General features: G+C 41.8%; 1 long non-coding RNA gene across 1 annotated transcript in view; it reads right to left on the bottom strand.

The window, feature by feature from the left end:
• Positions 1–10,561: 10,561 nt before the first annotated feature.
• LOC120411798 overlaps positions 10,562–23,297 on the bottom strand; it is a 71,532-nt gene continuing 58,796 nt past the window's right edge. The window contains exon 3 of the long non-coding RNA XR_005604339.1: positions 10,562–12,025. This is a non-coding gene — a long non-coding RNA (uncharacterized LOC120411798). The remainder of the gene's footprint in view (positions 12,026–23,297) is intronic.

Genomic DNA, 23,297 nt, shown 5'->3' with positions numbered 1-23,297 from the left:
TTAATCTTGTCTAGACTCTGTTTCCAGGTAGCCACTCCTCCAAGGCGACAAAAGCAGCATGGCAATCTTCTAACAGCTCAGCTGAATCCCAGGAAACTTATTTAGAGGTGAGAAATGACTTCAGGTACATGGATCATCTGCTGAGAACAGTGCCAACTTGTGCCTGGTTTTAGACATGGATGGACCGGCCCAGGACCATCCCTACTGCCTGGTTGTGCCACGAGGGGTGGCAGGGCTGTGCCCAGGACAAACTCCCTGCCACACAGTCTCTCCAACCATTTTGTTTAAGAGCTGCAGAGACAGAAGAGAGTCTCAAAGGCCTTTAAGTGTTGGCTCCCTGATTTTCTTTGGCTCTCTGTTTTTGAAACTAAGCTGCTGTGATAACAGCCAGGAGGCTTTAAAGTCTCTCCTCCTTTGTAGGAAATTTTACTGGAACTCACTGTGGCTTCCAGGTTGCGCACATTGAATTCTGCTGTGTGTGAGGCTGAAAGAGGAGATGTCCATTTCCCTGTGGTGAAGGTGCCCAAGAGCCTCTGAGGGAAGTCCACTTGCTAAAATAGCATCCTTCTCTTTCCCCTCTTCCCATCATTGTCCTTCTTTTTCCTAACATGCCACACTGCATACACCAAGGTCTGTTCACACCTGTGCTCTGTGGTACTGGACAAAGATTTCTTTTTGGTTTGCTTGTATTTGGTACTTGGATGACCTGGATACAAATCTCACTTGGAGTGGAAGCTTTCTTTGAGTTTGGCAAGTAGGGTGGAAATTATGTGAGGATCACCTCATCACAGATGATATACTCTACTGTATATCTGAGACTGTCACATCTGTCTCCCTCCAGAAGCCAGAAATTAAGAGAAGGAAATATGTCTAGAGCACAGTGCATCAGACTTACTTCATTCCTGTCTTAGGATGAGATAAACATGCCTCAGAGGGAACTGTTTCTTTCTGGCCACCGCAGGGTGGCCATGTTTGTAGTGGTCATCTCTATTATGGATAGCTACCTTTAGCCAAATAAATTGTACTGCAGCCACTCCTGTCTTTAAGTTTACCCTCTATAGAGGTGATACAGAAATTTTCCATTTGCAGAGATGTTGTGAAACTTAAATGCAGTAATTAATTAAATGCAGTAATGTGGCATCTATGTGGGGAGGTGAGAGTGGAATGGCAATGCTTATCAAGCTGCGAATGTGATGAGCTGCCCTCCAAAGGCTGTCAGGGAGGAGCTCCTCTGGCACTGGCACCTCTGCTCAACTCCACGTTCATGAGGAACCCAGGGAGTCACGTCCATTGCCTCATCTTTATCCTGAATTATTAGTAACATGGGCAGGTCATGAAGTAGATGGTTTGTTGCAGGAAAAGGCAACATTGAAACCTCAGCCTTTATGGATGCTGACGTTCCTCAAGAGAAGTCACAGCCATAAATTGGCAGAAAGTAGAGATACCGTGAAATTATTGTCAAGGGAGACAATGGAAAGAGAACTTGATGTAAAATGTCTTTTTAATTCCTTTTTATTGAAATTGCTTTACTTTATTTATGTTTATCTCTATCACACACACACTGAAAAAATCCAGGGTTCCAGCAAAACTATATTTATTTTCAGTTTGTGTTGTTAAGAGAGAGGTTTTAATTTTTCCAAAAAGCAATGGGTTTACTGAAACCTTTTTTTAAAAAAAAATCCTGTCCAAATACAAGGAAGCTGCATAGAAATGTTTCTTTTTTTCACATGTCACATTAAGAAATCAATTTTGCTACTTGCTTTAGCAAGATCAGGAGCTCATCCAAATTACAGAGCATGTGTCTGAATATTATATTTTTCTTTAAAACCCTGTTCTTGAAAGTCATTCTGTTGACCATATTCTTCATTATTAAGATTCTAGTCTTACTTTTTTCTAATTTTCGAAATTTTTAATCAGTCACAGTTCCCTGTTCCCACCTTCTTGATCTAAACATGGCAATAAATAGTTGTTTACAAGGCACAAAAATGTATCACAATAATTAAGGCAAGGCTGGGGCTCTGCTGGTGTTTGCTTACATTGCTGTGGAAGAATATGCGTACTTATTATGAAAACTCACCTTCAGAAAAAGATAACTGTTTGCAGATACAAATCAAATCTGTTTCTTCAATATATTTTAGTATATTTGCCAAAATCTCTAATCCTGGATTGCTCAGGTGGGTTTGAAAGAATGCTTTCCCTCTCTTGGCCTCTCACACACGTACACGTGCACAAACACTCACACACCAGGGCAAGTGCACAGAAATTTCATCAGGCATTTCAGTATTTGTTAGGCTTCACAATCCAAATTTGGTTTTTGTGTAAGGAGATTAGGAATTTGACTGACTTTCTGTGGCATATGGAGAATAAAAAGTACAATAAACTATGCTGAAGACTGGAGACCAGATAACAGTACATCAGCTGCTAATTGCTACGTACACCACACAGTTGCAAATGAAGCACAGCAAGAGACTTGAAGATTCTATTATATAGGATTATAACAATGGTCCATGAACAAAGTTAGAAATTCAGAAAAAAAGACCCAAAAACTCCAAAATAACAAAACAAACAGTTGGAAACCCTGTAGGGTTTTTAACAATTTTGTAGCTGGAAGGGTCTTCCTATAATTCTTTTCCATGACAGTGCTGTATCTCCCTCAGGTTGGAAAGAACAGCTCCTGGCAGCTTTCACAATCCAGACTAGCAGCAGTGAGGTTTACCCCCTGCAGGATCCTCCACTTTCTCTCATAGCTGCTCTGCACTACAAGAGGGAGAGGTGAAAGGGAGAGGAATCTGGGCACTGCAGGGCCACCTACCAGACTGGGTGTAGAGCAGGGTACTGGGCACAAAGAGCCTCTTCATGCTTTTTCTGTGCTCACAGCATTAAAACACCAGCTCTGTCATGTTTTGCTGTACATATGGGGTGCTCTTGTTCCCTCCTCTCCAGGCAGCAGGGGAAGCAGTGGAGCTGGTGCCTTTTGGGCTGCACACAACCCAGTGCTCTGGCCTTGTCCACATCCTTCTTTCAGAGGGGGCTGTGGCTGCTCTAAGACACTCTTTCAAGCTTCTCAAAATCTGCAGGAGCCACTTCTCAAACCTTTGGATATTTGAGTGCCTTCCAAACGTCCAAATGGGGCTTCATTTTGCTCAGTTGAAGAGGATGTCTTGTTTTATTTAAATTATGTGTAAGGTCCTGTTGTAGTATGATTTTTTGTGGAGGTGAGATGTATGTCCCCTTGGGCAAAGTGAAGAATATCACTAGGCAACAATGTCAGCACACAAAGAAATTAAAGCAATACCACTTTCCTCACAAATGCAGGCTGCTCTGCTCTGTGCTTGCATAGCAGAGTGGGCCAAGTCTTCTTATGTGGGAAGAGAGTAGAGAAGGTCTTCAAAGGAATTTCAGATAAACTACTCCTGAATGATTTTTTGAGAATTGATTATATTGAAGATGGACAGTTGTCAAAGACAGACACAGTTACTTTTCCATTTTGTTAAATATACAATTTACAATAATGCTAGTTTTTAGGGTTTTGTGTGGTTTGGGGTTTTTTTTCCTGTTGTTGATAAAGGCTATTTGTCAAAAATGTGGCTATTACGCCATTTTCAGTCCCTTATTTCCCTTGCACATATGGCAAAACCTGAGTTTTCAAACTGGAAAAAATATTTAGCATCCTAAAAATTATCTCTAGGTTGATTTGAAGAATTCATTCACCTGTTGTCCTGAAGCCTTATTGAAATATGTGTACTGTTTCTGATATGTTGTGCATTACAGTGTCTTGTTCAGAAATACAAATACCTTAAAGAATATCAAAGAGATAAATAACTTTTTTGTTTGGAAGATTACTTTTATATTGAAAATATTTTGACCTCACTAAAAACAGAAAATAAATGAATTGAATGAAACAGCTTTTAGAGCAAACTCAAAAGTTTGCAGCATAAAGTACAACCAAATTTGTTCAGTCTTAGCTGTTGACACTGCACAGCCCTTTTTCACAGTGCAGCCTCATGCAGCCTCAGCCCATAGACCTTCCTGGTTCAGACTCTGCAGCCAGGCTTTGAACAAAAGGTGGGTTCCTCTACATGTGCTGGTGAGCACCCATAATGGCTGAGTACTCAGGTCTCCCACCAGGATGAAATCATGGTTTTCTGCAGACGCTGCTCCAGAGCCTACAGGTGGTTGCTTTTCCTTGAGGGAGAGTATTCATATACATATTTAGTGAGATGCCATCCAAGATGACTACGGACAGCATAAGTACCAGTCAGTGAGCCATAACAGCCCATGGGCTGATATATCATTGTATACAGCATAAGGGAGCAACACATGACATGAATTCCTCAAAAGGCTTTGGAGAAGTTGATACTACTTTGGAAATACATTTAGGGCAACCAAGATTTGAATCTGCCTCCAATTTGGTGAGAAAGTAGCAGCTGTTTTAAGACTCAGTGGATGGCAATGGAGGGGTTCCTTCAGTAATGAAATTTATCACTCATTTGTACTTATATAATAACTACATTATAATTATATATATATATATATATGTATTAAGTAACATAAAGTAATAAATTACATTTCCAAGCTCCTGTGGATATAATTTTACAGGAACTAAAAGGATGTGAACAAAAAAATATGAGCCTAGTTTGGTTTATTTTTTTTTCCTCAGTACAAATGTGGCACTGTGCAAGCAGCTCTCAGATGGCTACAAGTTAAATTTTGTGTCTCTCTGGAATAAGAAGGCAATTTCATTGCAGCTGAGTGTTGCACAGACAGGGTGGCTGTAAAAATCTTCAGTCATTTGTGTTAGTCACAGAAGTTATAACTTTATTACTGGAAGACTGAACAGAGGCAGATTGCTTATGTTTTGGGGTAATTCTTTTTCCACTTTGTCTTTATTGTAATATCAGACAAGGTTTTACTGGTGTCACATAGACATTTGAGATTAACATGGAAAAGAATTTGGCCTTTCTGAGAGATTATGGGTTTAGATTATTTGAACATCTATTTTTGATTTTATTTTTGTTGTATCTTATAAAATATTTCCTCATAATCATTAACACACATAATTTTAGCATGTTGATTATTATATCTTCTCCTTTTTACCACATGGAACTTGTTTTTTTCCTTTGTACTCCTTGGTAGAGTTTTATATTTCTCATCTCTCTCCAGGTAGGTTACAGCTATGCTTGTATTTCCTCTTCTTAATTTTGTTATCATGCTGCTAAACAGAGCTGGTAATTTGGATGAATTCTCACTCCATTTTCAGGAAGAGGAACTGACTAAGCCCTGCACAAGTGGTCTGTAAAGCTGGAAGGGGTCTTCTCCACTGGGAGGATCACACCTTAATGTACTCTCTCACAAAATGGAAAAGTGGTCAAAATGGAGAAGAGGACCATGATAACCTGTGTAGGCAGTTCAGGTGTTTCATAGCAGTCCCCTGGACAAAGGCAGTAAGGTGGAGCCATGCCAAGGCAAGAGACCTAAAGTTTTTTACAAGAAATCTTACCTTAACATACCAGCACTCGTGGGCTTCAGTTTTAACCTGGTGGAGTATGTATAATTGATGTAGGGGTTGGGAAAGTCATCTGACATCAGCATAAGGAATATGTTAAGTTCTCTCAGTTCCTAGCACATGACTTTTAAGACATTTTAATCCCCTCCTTTTCAAGTGTGGATTTACTGGGGAGGTCAAGGGGTCATTAATGCTTCCCCTGCTCCTCCACTATTAACAGGCAAACTCATAAAGGACTGGTGTTGGATACTATGACTTCATTAGTGCACATACCTGTATTTGGGTTTTTTCTTTCAGCCAACTCTTCATCATCCTACTTCTTTAACAATATTTGAAGTTTAGAAATTGACTTTCATTTAAATATCATCAGTCCAAAGCCCTAACAACAGACTTTACCATTTCTAGCCCTTGCAGAGGTTCTAGGGGCAGCAAAGGAGGCTTGCCCAGCATTGTCTTGCTTGCTGTTGCAAGGACCAGAGCCACAAAGGAGAAGCTGGGTTAGGGTATTCACCCTACTGCACCAATGATCATACATCACTCTGTGTGCAGTATAGAGGGGCAAGATCATCACTAGGCAGTCTCTCGATGCAGATTGATAAAACAGATGAGACTAAAATGGCATAACTGGCACCATATCAAATGTGGTAAAGATAGTTCCTCAGCCTGCTGTAGAGGCAGGCTGATACCTGACTACGTATCTCTTTTTGAGAATCACTCAAGGATGCACAGTTTTATACAGCCAGATACACCTCTGTATGTAAATTTATTTAGTCAGTGTCATTTTATGGTTATGTACACAAAGACAGAAGGATATGACATCACTAAGTGCACCCTCAGACACCAAGTTGAGTGGTATGGTTGACACACCTGAAGGATGGGATTCCAACCAGAGGGACCTGGACAAGCTCAAGAAGTGGTTGCATGGGAATCTCATGACATTATAGAAAACCAAGTGCAAGATGCTGCACCTGGATCAGGGCAACCTGTGCTATCAGTACAGGCTGGGGATGAACAGATGGAGAGCAGCCCTGCCGAGAAGGACTTGGGGGTGCTGGTGGATGAGATGCTGGACATGGCCTGATAGTGTGTGCTCACAGCCCAGAAAACCAATCACATCCTGGTCTGTGTCAAAAGCAGGGAGGGGATTTTGCCTCTCTGCTTGGCTCTCATGAGACCCCATTTGCAATGCTGCATCCAGCTCTGGGGCCCTCAGAACAGGACAGACATTGAATTGTTGGAGTGAGTCCAGAAGAGGGCCACTTACATGATTACAGGAATGGAACACCTCTCCTGTGAGGAAAGGGGAAGATAATTTGGACAGTTCAGCCTGGAGAAGACTTCAGGGTGACCTATTTGTGGCCTTCCAGTACCTGAAGGGAACCTACAAAACTGATGGAGAGCAAATCTTTACAAGAGTATGACAGGACAAGGGGGAATGGCTTCAAACTGACAGAGAGTAGGTTCAGATTAGAAGAAATTGTGTGAGGGTGGTGAGGCACTGAACAGGTTTCCCAGAGAAGCTGTTAATGTCCCATTCCTGGAAGTGTTCCAGACCAGGCTGGATGGGGCTCTGAGTAACCTGGTCTAGTGGAAGGTGTCCCTGCCCACAGCAGGAGGTTTGGAATGAGATCATTGTTAGGGTCCTTTCCAACCCAAACTATTTCGTGATGCTATGAGTCTATGATACTATGACATATGGCACAAAATAAAGCTAGCAAAGAGTTTCCTGTGTGTCTGTTCTTTTGTGTTTTCTTAAGGGTAAGCTTGTTTGTCTTCTAGTTGGAAGAAATGAGTTTCAGAGGCTACCTGGTTATTTTGGATCACTTGCTCTTTGGAAATACAAAAAAAATACCCAAAACACAACCCCAGTACACTGAATATATGAAGTCAGAAAGCAACTGACTTCTGTTAAGTACTTTAATGCAATAGAAGCTGAAATGACCATAGGATGTGTAGTGAATGCAGTTATATGGAAGAAAATGGCACATCACAACAACACTAATTACTTGATGACAAAAAGCTGGTGATATAAAAAATACTGCTGTATGTGGTCAAAGTTGAGTATAGTCAGGCTGGTGGAGCACTCCGAACTCCAAATATCTATTTGACATTCTGCCTAAGGTTATATTCTTTTTTTTCTCCCTTCTAGAGATAGTCTGGTTTCTTTTTCTTGTTTTTTGCTTCCTTCAGAGTGTCTTGTTTTTCTCCAGCCTAACCCTCCTGGGACAGACAAAGATAGAAAAAATTCAGTTTGCTGCTATTTTACTCTGCTTTACTTATCCTCATAAAGTTGCTTTAGAGACAGTCACTTTCTGGTATGTGAGGACAAGATGTCATGAGGCACATAGTGGAATAGTAGACCCAGGCTTTGATCTATTGCTAGAAATGGACATGGGAAGAGAGAAAAAGGCTGAGCTTTACTAAAAGACAGATTTATATATATATATATATGACTCTTTACAGGAGTAAACAGAAGTTAAAAGATACCACAGCTCAAAGGAAACATGTCAGGTGAAACCTACTAGAGTCTTTCTCTGACTCAGACAAACTAGCTACCAGGCCTGTTTAGTGACATACATAGGCTAAAGCTTTCTATGTGATCATTATTTTCACCCAAAACCAGGGTTACCAGAACTTCAATGTAGCTACAGGCCATTGTCACATGATCTCAGCTTCATGGCTTTCTCAGTGAGAGCTTGGCTCTTCTGCTCCCCAAATGCCCAGTTTGGAGAAAAGCTGAGCAGATCCCTGGCAATTTGCTGAGCTGCTCTGGCCATGATTTGCAGGGAGTCCATCACCTGCTGACATATACCTGCCATTCATCTCATATTGAAATGCCTCACTCAAGTCACTTATTCACAAGGGAGTTGGAAGCAAAAAGAACACACTATTTTCCCTTCTATACATCTTTTAAATGTGACCTCTTGTCTCCTGCTCAGGTTTATTTATATACACTGGCACATCAGAAGAGTGACTGGCAATGTTAAATACTGTGATTTGAATTAGTGGTTTGTGTAGCATCCAAATAATCTGAATAAAGTACATTACAAAAATGCTGGAAATTGACATTACATCTATGTTGATGCACATTTCAGTTGCCAAGAAAAGAGCAGTTTGGCTGAAGGATCCAACAAAATCTGCTTAGTGGGTCTTCCTTGGCGAGAGCCCACAAAGCAGATTGCTTTCATACAGTGCTCCCTTAATCACTGTAAAGAGGTTTCAGAGAGATTAATAATAACTAGTGCAGTTGTTACACCCACGCAGTGACTCAGACACACAGCCCAAGGAGAGTCTTTACCTGTGTGGGCCATACAGACACATGCCAATATTTAGTCCAATAAAGTTGTCTTTCCAGCAGCATGAATGATAATCTTGGAGGTAGATGATGACAGGGCCTGTCAAATAAGCCCCTATACTGAGACACAGCCCAATATATAACAGCATCTCACTAGAGCCACATTAAAAGCTGCAGTGGAATCCTTGCTCTCTCTCTTCCCTTCTCGGTCAAATATCAGCAACACTGATTAAAACAAAATAATACCTAGTCCCAGCATCATGCTATGCTGCAGCAAGAGGACTCTGAGAGTAATGAGGGCCCATTTGGTTTAAATGAATTTTTGGCTAGTGTTTCTGAGTGCAGGGCTGAGGCAGCTGGTTGTTAGTCAGACGCGATGCAGGCAGGAGGTGATCAGACAGTGCTGTGGCAGCGGGGGGTGGTGGAGGAGTTCTGAGCTGCTGCTGCTGCTCCTCATGCTAAATGTGTGCATAGCCTAGGTGCTACTGACCCTGTGCTGGCCACAGCAGACAGTCATCCATGGTTTTGTCTCTTTTGGACCTGTTATTTAGCTTACATTTAGTGGGGTTTATGTTAACTCATCCCCTATTTCTGACATAAAAGAGCAGCAATTGTGATTTGATTAACTTCCCTGGGAACAGGTAGTGCTCAGGAATACTCTGTCTGAGTCTTTAGTCAGATACAGATTAGCAGAAAATAATAATTCAGTGGCCATTACAGAGCAAGTTCCATGTAGCAATCGGAGGTAACTAATTATGGATTGCCTCCGGCTTGCAGCTCATTTGGTAGCAAAGCTCCTACTGACTTCAATGGCACAGTAGATTGTGGAAGCTGTGGACTAGTGGCAGGAGCAAGTCAACTGTAACCTTATCTATGGAAATAAAAGCCTTCCAACAAGAGAACCAGAGATAAATTGTGGACAATTAGGAAGTATTTGAGCTCTTATTCCTACCTGCAATATGGTAGGAGGTCAGGCTCCCAATTAATTGATTTTTTGGTCAAAAAGACGCAACGCAACAAGCCACTTTGGAGAGGAAGAGAAAAAACAAATCTTGTTTGGCTAATCTGATCTCCTTCTATGAGAAGGTAACCCACCTGGATGAGAGAAAGACTTGTGGCTGTTGTTTACCTGGACTTCAGTAAAGCTTTTGCCACTGTTTCCCACAGTATTCTCCCGGAAAAGCTGACTGCTCATAGCTTAGATGGGTATACTCTTCTCTGGGTAAAAACCTGTCCGGATGGCCTGGCCCAGAGAATTATGGTGAATTTATGGTGAGTTAAATCCAGCTGGTCACTGGTGGTGTTCCCCAGGACTCTGTACTGGAGCCAGTACTGTTTAATGTTTTTATTAATGTTTTGGGTGAAGGGATCAGGTGCACCCTCAGTCAGTTTGCAGATGACACTAAGCTTGGTGGGAGTGTTGATCTGCTGGAGGGCAGGAAGACTCTGCAGAGGGGTCTGGACAGGCTGGATCAATGGGCAGAAGCCAATTTTATGAGGTTCAACAAGGTCAGGCACTTGTGCCACAACAACCCCATGCAGCAATGCAGGCTTGGGGAAGAGTGGCTGGAAAGCTGCCTAGAAGAAAAGGACCTGGAAGTGCTGGTTGACAGCCACTGACTATGACCCAGCATGTGCTCAGGTGGCCAAGAACGCCAATGGCATCCTGGCCTGTATCAGGGATAGTGCGGTCAGCAGGACCAGGGCAGTGATCACCCCCCTGTACTCAGCACTGATGAGGCCACACCTTGAATCCTGTGTTCAGTTTTGGACCCCTCACTACAAGAAAGACTTTGAGGTGCTGGAGTGAGTCTAGGGGAGGGCAACATAGCTGGAGAAGCGTCTGGAGCACAGTTTTTATGAGGAGTGGCTGAGCTTGTTTAGCCTGAAGAAAAGAAGGCTTAGGGAAGTCTTGCCATGCCCTGCTACTGCCTGAAAGGAGGCTGTACTCAGAGGGGGGCCAATCTCTTCTGCCAAGTAACAAAGGAAAGGATGAGCAGAAATAGCCTCAAGTTGCACCAGGGGAGATTTAGATTTGATATTAGGGAAAAAATCTTCACTGAAATTGTTGTCAAGCTGTGAAAAAGGCTGCCCGGGAAAGTGGTTGAGTCACCATTCCTGGAGGTATTTAAAAGACATGTAGATGTGGTACTTTGGGACATGGTTTAGTGATAGACTTGACAGTGTTACATTTGTGGTTGGACTCAATGATCTTAAAGGTCTTTTCTAATCTAAATTATTCTGTGATCCTTTTCTGTGAAAAGCAGGAGAAACTTCTCCTTTTCTGATCTTCAATGTCTCCTCCTGTGCAGAAGGGGCACAGAATTCATTTGGGGCAGTACAGCGTTGTCTAGCTTACCTAAGGTTTTCTTTTCAAGTTGTTTCTCTAACCCCTCCACCCTCAGACCAAATCACACAGAGACAACGACAGGAATATGGAGAGGGGCAAATTCACAACAAAGCGTGAAGTACAATGTGAAACTGAAAAAAGGATTGGTTTTCTTGTTTTAAGAGAGGAAGTGAAAACGAGATTAAACACCAACTTTTGTTTCAAGTTTTTGTCCTTTCGGTAACCTGCAGAAAAGCACAAAGAGCTTCAATAGTTAGAAAAATTTTCAGACTAGAAATCACATCAATAAAGTTCTGCTATCCATCCCAAAGCTGTATTAGCTCACTCCCACAATTTTTGCTGTGAAGTAGGCTGCTTCTTTAAATTCATAGTGTTCAGTGCTGTCTGCACTGTATGCAGCTAATCAGTTTAGTTAGAGACCGGATGGATAAGAGTAGTGGTTCGACAGCCAGTCCCCTAAATGGATGTGTAGAGCCTAAAATAAATTAGCAACTCACATATTATTTTAAATTCCAGGCTATTTGCCAGAAAAGTAGCACACAGTACATATGATGAAGTGTGAGGGTGCCTGAATTTATGAAATGTGGGTGTGGGAAGATATAACTGATATTTTTTTTCAAATCTATGTATTTATTGAAATTGGCAGCTTCAATTAATTTATTTAGGTGCAAGGCACATGTGTTTTAGAATTCTGTATGTTGTTTGTTTTGCATAATCTGTCAGAAGCTACATTGCAGAAGGTCCCAAGGAGCCTCTGTGGCACAAATGGCATGATGTGCTATCACGTATGTACAGAAACCTCTCTTCAGTGGTCGGCCTTAAGCTGAAGTAGTTTTTCATTTGTTGTCAAGACTTTCCGACTCAACAAGAAGATCTGTAAAATAAGAAACAGAAATAAACGGCTCAGACTATAGGCTTGTTTTAATACAGTAGAAAGAAAGAACAAGTAAATTGTTGAAAAGGTTAGAAAGATGAAGGGAATTGGGAGGAAGGGAGAAGAGACTAATATGATCAATAGTGTGCTGAAGGAAGTCCTGCTGCTGTGAGGTCTGCACTCAGTTATGAGATAAGAGATAATGATAGAATTACACCACTAGAAGCCACATAAGGTCAAATAAAACCCACAGAGAGTTTGGTCTGTCCAGTTCACCATGTGGAATAGCAGTGACAAGGTGTAGTGGTTTGGTCCAAAATACTCATTACTGTTTACCTTCTGTGAGATAAGAATTAGGAGAAATGCAAAGCAGGCACCAAACTTGAAAGAATATAAAGAAGTTTATTAACAAACCCATAAGAAGAAAAAAAAATCATACCACACCTTCAGAACACTTCTCCTCCCACCTTTCTCCCTTCTCCCACTGACAATGTAAAAAGACAACCCTTGAGATGTTCAGTCTGTTTACCACTTCCATAATAACCTTGTTCAGTCCATTTAGGAAGAGGAGTCTCTCTTGCCCATGCTATGAAAACATTATCACAATGAGACAGCCATCCGGGTTGGTTCTCTGCTCGCATGTGAGTCCCTTCCCATGACTTGCAGCTTTTCCCACAACTGCTTTCGAGGGTCCACTCTTGAATTACTGGGGTAAAATTTTAAGGTTGAGCCGTTCAGAAGAAAAATGTTCTCTTCACCCATCTCTGGAAGCATTTCATCTCTAAGAACAGAGGCCCTTCTCCTTTCCTGGGAGCAAAGGGTCTTCCTCATCTTCATCTCCAGGACTATCTCTGGGAGCATCTCTAGGAACTGAGGTTTTCTCCTTTCCCCTTTGCAGCAAAAGTCCTCATCGCTTCCATCTCTCCCTGTCCAAACTTCTCATTAAATTACAGCTGTGTCAGCATCTGCCTATCTCAGCGCAGGTGCTTTTGCTTACAAGTACAAGTTGAACGCTCCACCCCCCATGCCTCCATGAAATTACAACGGGTACTCTGATATATCACAGCTTTACAACAGAATTTCAGCTTTAAGCATCTCCTCTTTCTTCTCCCTCAGGTTTTCAGCTCTTCACAGCACTAAAAGGGTTAATCTCACCTAGGCCTTGCAGCTGGAATGAAGCTTATCGCTGTTGGTCACATGATCTTTGCCAGACATCGGTGCAGCTTTCGGCTGAATCTTGGCCGCACTGGAGGTGGGGGGGAGCCAGGCCACTCCAGCTGCCCACAGCAGGGCTGTGGGGGGGGGTTCCGCAGATGGAACAGTGTCGGGGTCTCCTCCCCCGCCGTGTAGCCCTGGGAGAGGGGCCCTGAGGGCACAGACACGGGGTATCCCTGCCCCTGCTCAGCCTCGTTCCCATTGGTTGTTTTGTGTTTCCCTGTGCGGGGAAGGACCCTCTGTCCCAGACTGTGAGAGTTCCTTGGCAGAGCCCCGGCCATGCAGCTGGGGAAATAAACATCTCTGAAACATCTAGCAAGAATCTGTCCATATATATATTTCTTTTCCACGGGACCCCTGGTTTGATATATGCATGTTACAGTAATCCCCGCTGTAACAGAACAGGCCCATCAGCTCCAGGATGGCCGTGGCCCGGCCCGGCCTGGCCCAAGCAGGGCCTGGCCGGGCCCGCTGGCCCTCACACGGGGCCCGCAGCCACCTGTGCCAGCGCCGGAAATGAGACAGAGCTGTGGGGGGGGGGGGTTGTCTATTTTTAAGTGTGCATCACAGAGGTGGTCACAACTTTAAGTGGCTCAAAGAATTGTCCGTATTCAGACTGGCCAGCTGATAGGTTCTGTTAAGTCACAGAGGAAGCTGTAAGCAGCCCTTTGCAAGGACATCCCTTCCGGGACTATGCTTGCTAACCTATGACACAAGGTAGTTTAACAGTAATACAACTATAGAAAAAGTTTAACTTAGAAGTCACTACTTAAAATTATGAAAAAATAGCGTCAATAAAATGGTGATGGGGGCTAATATTTTTACCCTGCATTCATTTATAACATTTCTTTTTAAGTGAAAATCTCTCTGGTAAACACTAGGAAGAATAATTTCAAAATACAGAACATATTGGGACATGAATACTTCATAGATTTATAGTTACCAGTAAATTGAGTAACTAAATTTCCAGCAATAAAAATTTAAATAGCTAACTTGGACATGTAGTCCATTTCTTTCCTGTCCACAAATCTAATTGAATATTCCTTCCTTATTTTTCATTTTAACTTACTCTGAGGATAATTTCCAAAAACTGTAGGTTGTTAGTGAGCAGATTTCTGTAGGTTTTCAAAAATTTAAAAAAAAATCAAACCAGTTTGGATTTAATGTGTTATTCACATGGTATTTCTGTGCCTCTACTGAATGTATCTATGAAAGTGTTTGGTAAAAATTTGAAGGATTCCAAATCTGCTATCAGAGGAAACTTTAAATATTGACTGTTTTGAAGCACATTCTTGACAGTAAATTTTTCTGCCAGAATATTTATAGGAAGCAAACATCGAATGGACACAAACACTGTCAATAAAAATCCTGAAAAAATCTTTGCCAATTGTTTTCAGATAACTGCAATAGTTCATTATCTCCCTCCTCCAACTGGTGAAAAATTCCTATTCTAGTTGGTTTTTGAGGACATAGACCAAAGCCATGTTCTAATTACCTTTGCAAATCACTGTAGTGCTTTTTTTTTTTTTTTTAATTTATCTCTGTGCAGAGGAAAGCACAGAGGGAAACTTCCACTTGGTCCCCTCCTTGCCACACCTAACAGAGATTCACAGAAGATGTCAGTATCTTTTATGTGCTCCCCTGTCCTTTCCCCTCCACCACAGTGTGAAGCCTCTGCATATGGCATCATTATTGGGGATGACCTTATAATGAATGCAATAATATAAGTAAAATGGCCTTTTCAGCACCTGCTGTGCCAGCTGAAAAGGCTGCTCCCCTTGATGGCCTGCTGGTGCTGTGGTTCCTCACTGCAGGCAGGGTGAGATGGGAGAGCTGTGTGACATGTCTACCACTGACTGAGAGGAGCCTCAGGACCTCTGTACCAGTACAAACCTGAGAGTGGAACTGTGCCTGACTGTGTGAGGGGAACCTCCCACAAACATAGTGGGAATGGGAAGGGACATTGTATCCACACCCTGCCTGGCCTACCTTTTCTGAAACCAAAAATAAAATTACATACATGTTCTGTTGTCACCCCCAGACTGCCCTTCTCTCTTTGAGAGTTAATAGTGTGTGTATCCTTCATAGGAGATGCTGTGGGAATTAATGCTTAGGAGAGTCTACACAGTGTTGGAGGTCAGAGAGTCAAAGCTACCCTTCTGTTTATCCCCTTGCAGTAAGGCAGGATTTAAATGCTCATTCTAAGATTCTCACTTCCAGGCTCCCCTGACCCAGCCTGGAGTTGGCTGTGACTAATTAAAAGAGAATAAATATGTCAGTTCTGACCCCAGGGATAATACAGAGACAGGTCTTAATTTCCAGTTTTCAGATGTTGAACTGTGCTGAAATGGTAGCAGTGATAGAGCGCCTCACAGCCTTATTAAGTCTACTTTATACAGCCAGTGTACAGAATCTGATGGAACAAATGACCTTGGCTGTACTTCCCTTCACTCCCTAGATATAACCCAATATATCCTGGTTAGGATAGACGCCACCACCACCTCAAACAAATGCTATTTGTCCCATCCTGATTTTTTTAGCATCACAGCACATCTGCTCCTCTTGTGTGCCCTTGCCATGACCAGTCCTTCAATTTTCTGGAGGGAATCATCACCTACTAACCACAGCCCTACTAGTCCTTAATTACCAAATTTGCATGCATTCCTGTAGCAGGAACTGACACAGATGAAACTGTGAGGACAGCATCAATTTGGTCTGTGAGGAGACACTGTATCAGAATTTGTCCTGTTAGCAGGCACTGTGATTTAGGAATCAAGAGGCAAAGCACCAAACTGATGCAATCACCAGCTAGCCTGGCTGAGCACATAAACCAGTGAACAAGGCTGCCAAGCTGAGGGAGCACAGAACCGTAAACCTCCCTTCAAAAACACCACAAGGTGCGAACTTCAGGCTTGTCAGTCTGTACCACTGTCCAATACTACAATGAATAAATCATTATGTTAGAAATTAAACTCAGCTTTCAGCATGAAAGCACTGGGATGGCGCCAGTTTGTGTCTGAAGCGTGCCTGAGGGGACAGCAAGCTGTGGGATGGTGAGCTGAGCAATTCGTAACAACTTGTGCTGCTACCACACTCAGCCATCCTAAGCAGGTCAACAATTCCAAGTACGTTCAGAGAAGAGACTAAGACAGAAAGATAGCTCAGACATGCATCTTTCTCTTTGCTGTGATTTCCCCCCTGCCAGGTTCCTGGGAACATGGCACACATTTTGTAGTGCATAGGTGGCAGGGAAAATGGCATGGGCCGCTGCCTAGACTTCATCGTGTGTTTGCCCACATTTTTTCATTTGCCCCTTTTGCTCATCTCTTCTGGTCTAAGAGGCTTTTCTGCTGGCATCAGCTGCCTTGACTCAGTTACTTTTATAACCTACACAGCTTGCTTTTTTTTAAGAAGAGGATGGGGCTATTTCTACACTGTGTCTGGATTTGAGAAGCTATTTGCAGAACAAGGGAGAGTTGAACTCACACGCCGGTGAACTGAGACCCCAGTGGACATGAGAGTGTAACCTGGGCTTCTTAGCTGTGAAAGTCCAGAGGAAAATGAGAGAACTCTGAAGTTCTTGGTTGACTAAATAAATAATGTATGCCTATTATCTACCTTCAAACCTTCTTAAGGGGCTAAGTATAAGTAGCAAAAGTGCCACATAAAATGTCATTGGATTTAAATCCCTGGAGATTAGCCAGTTGCCAAACATCATTATAGCAAATCAACTCTGTTATCTAAAGCATGGAGTCTAAAGAGACTGAAAAGCCCACTGAGCTGCACAGGACCATGCAAAACTACATCTAGATGGGCCGGGTTCACAAGTTCAGTCCACTGGGCACTATTCTCTCTGCTGCACAAAGCACACATTCTGTTCTCCTCTCACTGATACTAGAGTAAAAAGGGGCTTGTGTGTTGAGATTTTCAGGTAAAATTTCTCTGCCCGTTCTGCTGGTTCCACTGGAGAGACGTGAGTTAACAAAGCACTTTAGCTGTCTGCAAAAGTCAGCACACAGAAGATGCATGTACTGGCCCATGTACTGCTTTTCATAAAAACAAAACAAACCACCAAAAAAACTCACAAACAAACAAACAAACAAACCAAAGCAGCAGGATTAGAACATAATAAAACATAAATCTTTTATTTGTGACAGAATGATTTGCTTGTAAGCACAATGTTGCCAACATATGACTTTAACAATGTGTTAAAGGATCTTAAGGAAATCAACCTCCTTCTACTTCCTTTCTATGGAAACATGAACTTACTGATATTGTTGCACCTTTTAAGCATAAATCATAGTGAAAAATAAATTGATACGAAATACATTTGTTACCTACTTTCAGGCTTTTATTCTTTCCGGTCTAATAGTCTGCTAATGACTAATCAGTCTGATAACTTTTAGGGATAGAGTTTGCTATTTTGGGCTATTCCCCTAGATGAAAGTTATTTCTATAGCAGCTATTCTTAGAAGCATTTATGGAAGAAAGGGAGCGAATGAAGCAGCAGAAGAGGACTGACTCACCACAGCACTACTAATTGCCAACCAAAAAAAAAATGTCTTTTGCCTTGTGAACTAGGAAATCAACTTCATTTATAAAAACCCCACCCTATATATTTGAGAACCAAACACTGCTCATGATCTTTGATATTAAAACTATGTGGGACGGGTGCACAGCCAAAAACAGGGACAGACAAACATCTGAAATTACTCCTTTCTAGGTCTATATCTCTCCACATCATTTACCTGCCAACCCAATTTCCCATTGCTCTTGCCTCTTTCTTTATCATCCCTGCAACATCTGCTTGCCTTTGATTTTTTCATCTTCTGTTGTTCCACAGCTTGAAATATGTTAAGTAAAAGGCAGCTAAAGGGACTGCTAGCAGCCTGCAAAAATTTCAATTTCTAGGTCTCTGGCTAGGATCCAGGCAGGTCAGTGGCAAGTGAAAGTCATTACCACCTCATGTCTGCTTGCTGACCTCAGTGACCTTAATTGCTGGACTGGACACAGCAGCAATCTCAGCAGAGAAACCACTCGCTCTGTGCTGAAATCAGGCCATCCTCTCCCCTGCAGAGTCAAGGCTGTGGCAGGGCTGTCTCCAAGAGCCTCCAGAAACAGACACCTTCATCTTCCTCTTCCCTTTAAATATATTAAAATAACATATTATTCTTATTTTCCAGCTTATACAAAGGTAGCATGAGAGCTAAGGCTGTTTAGAGCTAAGGCTGTGCTGTCATGTGTTTAACTACTCTGCAGATGTCTTAACAATACGCATTACTCTATGTAACTAAACAAACTAAGTCAGTATGGGTATGAAGCTCAGAGCTTATTGAGGTGATACATGTTATCTTGCTCTCCAGGCAATTGGTTAGCTCAATGTGTCCAGGGAAAGAGAAAGTGAGGAAAAGGTCTCCATGTCTCATGCTGCAGCCTCATCATAGCTGTTTCCAGGAGATCTGAAGAGCTGTTTTCCCCTTTCATTCTCTCCACCTATGTTATTTGTGACCTGTCAAGACCAGGAACTGGTTTATCCTTTGGTCTTCACATCTAAAATAGAAACAGAAAAATTTTTCTGTCCTTCCTTCCTTCCTTCCTTCCTTCTGCTCTGAGGACTACCTGTGAATATCTTTTGTAGTGGAAAAGCAAACCCCTCACCCCCTCAGAGAAATTACACAAAATGGAGTTTTCCATTTCAGAGAACTATACTATCAGATTTCCATTAATGTTTTACCCTTTTCAATGCTCATGACAAATCTTGCCATATTCTCCATGGAAATCTCTACCTTTCTTTTTCTTTTTTATTCTTCATCCCCCCAAGAAATCCCAGCTGCCAATATGAGAATTTGGCCTTTTTTTCTTTCACTTTCTTTATTCAGAAAAGGACACGAAAACATGATCTCTGTAGGTAAAAACAATCAAAGGGAAAGCAAATTTTAAAAAAACCCATTTACTTAAAGGAAAAAAAAGAGCAATCCATGGTTGAAACTACATCAGGGATGTTTGGAGCCTGCCTCGACATTTTGCAGTGCTTGGAAAGGCAATATAATTTATATCAGATTAACCATGATTTAAAGGTCTTTCTATTTAAACACACAAATCACAGTTAAGTGGAATTTTATTCCCAGAATAATGTTATCTAAGTCATCTTGGTTAAATTTTTCCTATTCGTTGTCTTCAGATGCAAACTTTTTATAAATATTAAATTAATTTGCTTACAGATAGTTCCTGTAAAGGACTGAGTCACAAACATTGAAATTCAGATATCTAAATCTGAATTTCCAATGCTGGAAAACTTTGGCCCACTGCTGTCTAGCCTCAAAGAACGGAGATGACATTTATCAGTTCACATCACTGGGGGAACCTGTTCCTGAGCTGGGTGTGGGCGCTGACCTACCGGCTAGAGGCAAGACACATTACCTGGTCAGGGTGATGCTCTGATAAATAATGTTCCTGCAGCTTCAAGCCACACAAACAGACCCAGGACTCATGCCCCATCTCATACTCCTTAACAGCAGGTCCAAAGAGAGGATGATGAGACTATTTACAGAGGGAAGGAATATCTCATGCTACCAGTTAAAAGCCAGGATAAATAATTTCCTGTATACTTTCATCAAAATGAGCAGATCTGTTCCTCTGCTATGATGGCTCCTCATTTCCCAAGGCTCCTGCAGTAGAGGCATACTTTCAAACTTGAGTCATCTAATACAGGCACTGAGGTCCTCTACGTATTCATGAGGGAGCAATTCAAAGTGCCTAAGTAAGGGATATTTTGAATAGATGAAGCTCTTTATCATGAGCACAGACATGCTGGGTCAGACCAAAGAGCCAGCTAAGCCACCACTCTGCCTTTGACATAGCCAACAGCAGATGCTTAGGGAAGAGCAGAAGAGTAAGACATTCATATCTAAATTTTCTTCCTCGGTTACTTTTTCATCTATCCCCAGTAGTTACATATCACATGGACTTCCTAATGTGTCCATGGTTTGTATTAATTTAGAGACGGCATTAATTTGCCTGTCTCTCTTTGAACCCAGGTAAATACCCAGTGTCTACAATATCTAAGGGCAGGATTCATAGTTTAACTATGTGAGGGCTTTCTTGGGAGATCACTGTGCAACTACAGCTATCTCTGGAAGCAAACTTGAGAGGCATGAGTGAAACTGGGAACCAGAGCACAGTGCAAGAACAGCAATATTTTTCTAGCCCTTTTCCTACCTCTGGTATGCACTCACATCCTTTTGCTGCATGAAAGCCATGCTGAGAGCAACGTGAAAATGTGTCTGAAGTAGATGTGTTGAAGGTCCCAAGCTGATGAAGTGCATAGAACAGGTGCCATATACAGTCCGTGAAGTTTTTTGATGTGACCAGTTTAAGGATAGTTCTTATCATACTTATCATCATCAGACAAAACTAGCTATCAGGAATCTTACCTAAGCTTGCACAGGGTCTAGGACTGAAAAATTGGGTTGGTGTTACCATTTAATTACTAACAGTCTACTGGGAAATTTGGCAGTTTTCCATAGATTATACTCTTTTTCTCCTTAGAATTGTAAATAAATATGTGGAAATCTCAAATTTAAGCTCAATTTGAGGTCACATCTGCCCAATGATCAATTTTTTATCAATTTCTTGCATTGCACAACAAATCTGGACTCAGCTTGCCATAAAATGTCAGCAACAAATTCTGTTGGTTGCAGCACCTTTTTCTGTGATTAGGGTTGTTGCAGTATGCATGGATTCAGCATGAAGGGAACTTGTTATTGGCTGCAAAATCATAGACTCATAGAATTTTTTAGGTTGGAAAGGATCTTTGAGATCATCAAGTCCAAACATTACTCTCACTACCAAGTCTACCACTAAGTCATTTTTCACAGATCTAGTATAATGAGCTTGAGGAAAGTATGATATCAATTACAGGTTATAGAAAAGCTTTAGTAGCCCTTAGAACCTTGTCAGGATAAGCATTCACTGTATTTATTCTAGTTTTTAAAAAGTGCCACTCATAGTAATATGTTTCTAGTTGTGTTTCTGCTAAAAAAATATCCAGTAATGGATTGCAGAGATCTTTAAGGCAGGACACACTGAAGCTTCTAAAAAATGTGCAGTTGGAGGAGTGCTTTAGTGGGCTGTGAAAAGGCATACAGTCAAGAAGAAACAGCATTTGGATGTGTAAGAATATAACCTAAACAAGATGTAGACTGGACTATCTTGAGCCATGAGCAGAGCAGGCAACTGTTTAGGGTAGCAGACTGCCGGGATGTTGCTTGTGCCAGTAAATTTTGCTTCTGCCAAAGGCTTCTGCTTCAGACCTGTTGATATCTGGGTTGCTTTCTCACGCTGAGGAAGCATTTGGACTATGGATTACGGCAACAGCAGAGCAAGTCTTGACAGAGTCGCTCTGCCAAGCTACATCATTATATATCTCTATCTCCAAGGTAATATAAAATGAGGCAGGCTCTTTCCCTGGCTCCTTACCCCTCTTCACAGATTCACAACTTGCTGAGGTTGGAAATGACCGGTGGAAGTCATCTGGTCCGAACTTCTTTCTCAAGCAGGGCCACCTAGAGCAAGTTACTGAGGTCTGTGTCCAGATGGCTTTTGGGTGTCTCCAAGGAAGGAGACACCACAACCTCCCTGGATAACATATTCCAGTGTTTGGTCACATTTGCAATAAAACAAAGTGTTTCCTGATGTTTAGACAGAGCCTCCTGTGTTTCAGTTTCTGCCCACTGCCACTTCTATTCCAGACCAGAAATTGTCCAGGCCTGGTCTTGGCCCTTCAATTTTGAGGTGGCTAATTCAAGGCTGCCTGCATGGCCATGAGCTGACTTGGTAGCCCATTGTCAGAAACTAGCTCCAGCCTTTAAGTTGCTTTGAGGCAGTAAACTTGAACTGCATAATAAAAATAAAAATTGAATATGGTGCATAAAAATTCAAGTGACAGTGATCAGATCCAGACAAATGTCACTGTCTTCTTTCTTCATCTAGCTAGCTTGTTTCTGAGAAAACTCCTCCAGACTATAAAGGGCAAGCAAAAGCCATTTGACTTCTATTCAGTCTGCAAATTAAGTTGTTTTTATTCTATTTTTCAAGCCCTCGTTTATATCTGATTAGCTAATGTCACCCAAGAGCTAGACCATTTGTTTAACACTAACTGCTTCCGAAACATTTCTGTTAGTATCATCTAGAAAAACTGATGTCAGTTCTATAATGAAACAAAGGATTATTATCATTCACAGAGCTGTGTAACAACGTTTAATGCTAGGATTGACACTTGCACTGTAGCTTATGCAAATGAAATTTCCTTTTCATTTCTACATCAACAGCTTAAGAAAACTTCAATTCTAATAATGTTCAAATATGTAGAAATACAGATGGGATTTTCTTACCCTTGCCTTTACAAAATCCATTAAAAGATCAAAAAGATTTGTTTAAACTTGATCTTTGTCCCATAAATTCCAAGGAGCCACAATAAGCAAATAATTCACAGTAATTAACTGAGATTTTACAATACCAGTGCACATAATAAACTGTGCATGCCAAAGCATGATTTGCTCCTTAAATCTGCCTATATGAACTGCAACACCTTCCTCCACATATTTAAGAATTAATTCAGAATGTTGTAAGTTAAAACACAAAAAGAACTTGTCCTTTTTTTTGTATCAGACTCATTGAACAGCAGGCCCAGTGCTTTTTCCTTTTCTATCCTGCCTTTATGTACTCTCAAATGATTTGCTTAAGGCTTGAGATGGAGTTAAACACCATGTATCTAGACAGGACCCCAAGATAGAGACCACATGGCTGCACTGTGCCTGGAGAGAGCCAACAATGATATCTTGGTTTGGTATCCTCGAGCCAGCCTCATCTCTGCCCCACCTCGGGTGCTAGGCTGCACCTTCCCTTTGCACGGTACAAACCCATTTCTCCTGGCAGGTCTCTGTGGGGAGGTTGAGCCAACACTCACAGTTGTGATGTCTGGGAGGAAATAGCCCACCAGAAGAATCACAAGTTTGTAACAGTCCCACCCTATGAAGATGCCAGAACTTGGCCCAGT

The sequence above is a fragment of the Corvus cornix genome, chromosome 3 (assembly GCF_000738735.6).
Source record: "Corvus cornix cornix isolate S_Up_H32 chromosome 3, ASM73873v5, whole genome shotgun sequence".
NCBI classification, from domain to species: Eukaryota; Metazoa; Chordata; class Aves; order Passeriformes; family Corvidae; genus Corvus; species Corvus cornix.
The sequence above is the reverse complement of the archived record's forward strand: the minus strand, read 5'-3'. Positions and strand labels throughout refer to the sequence as shown.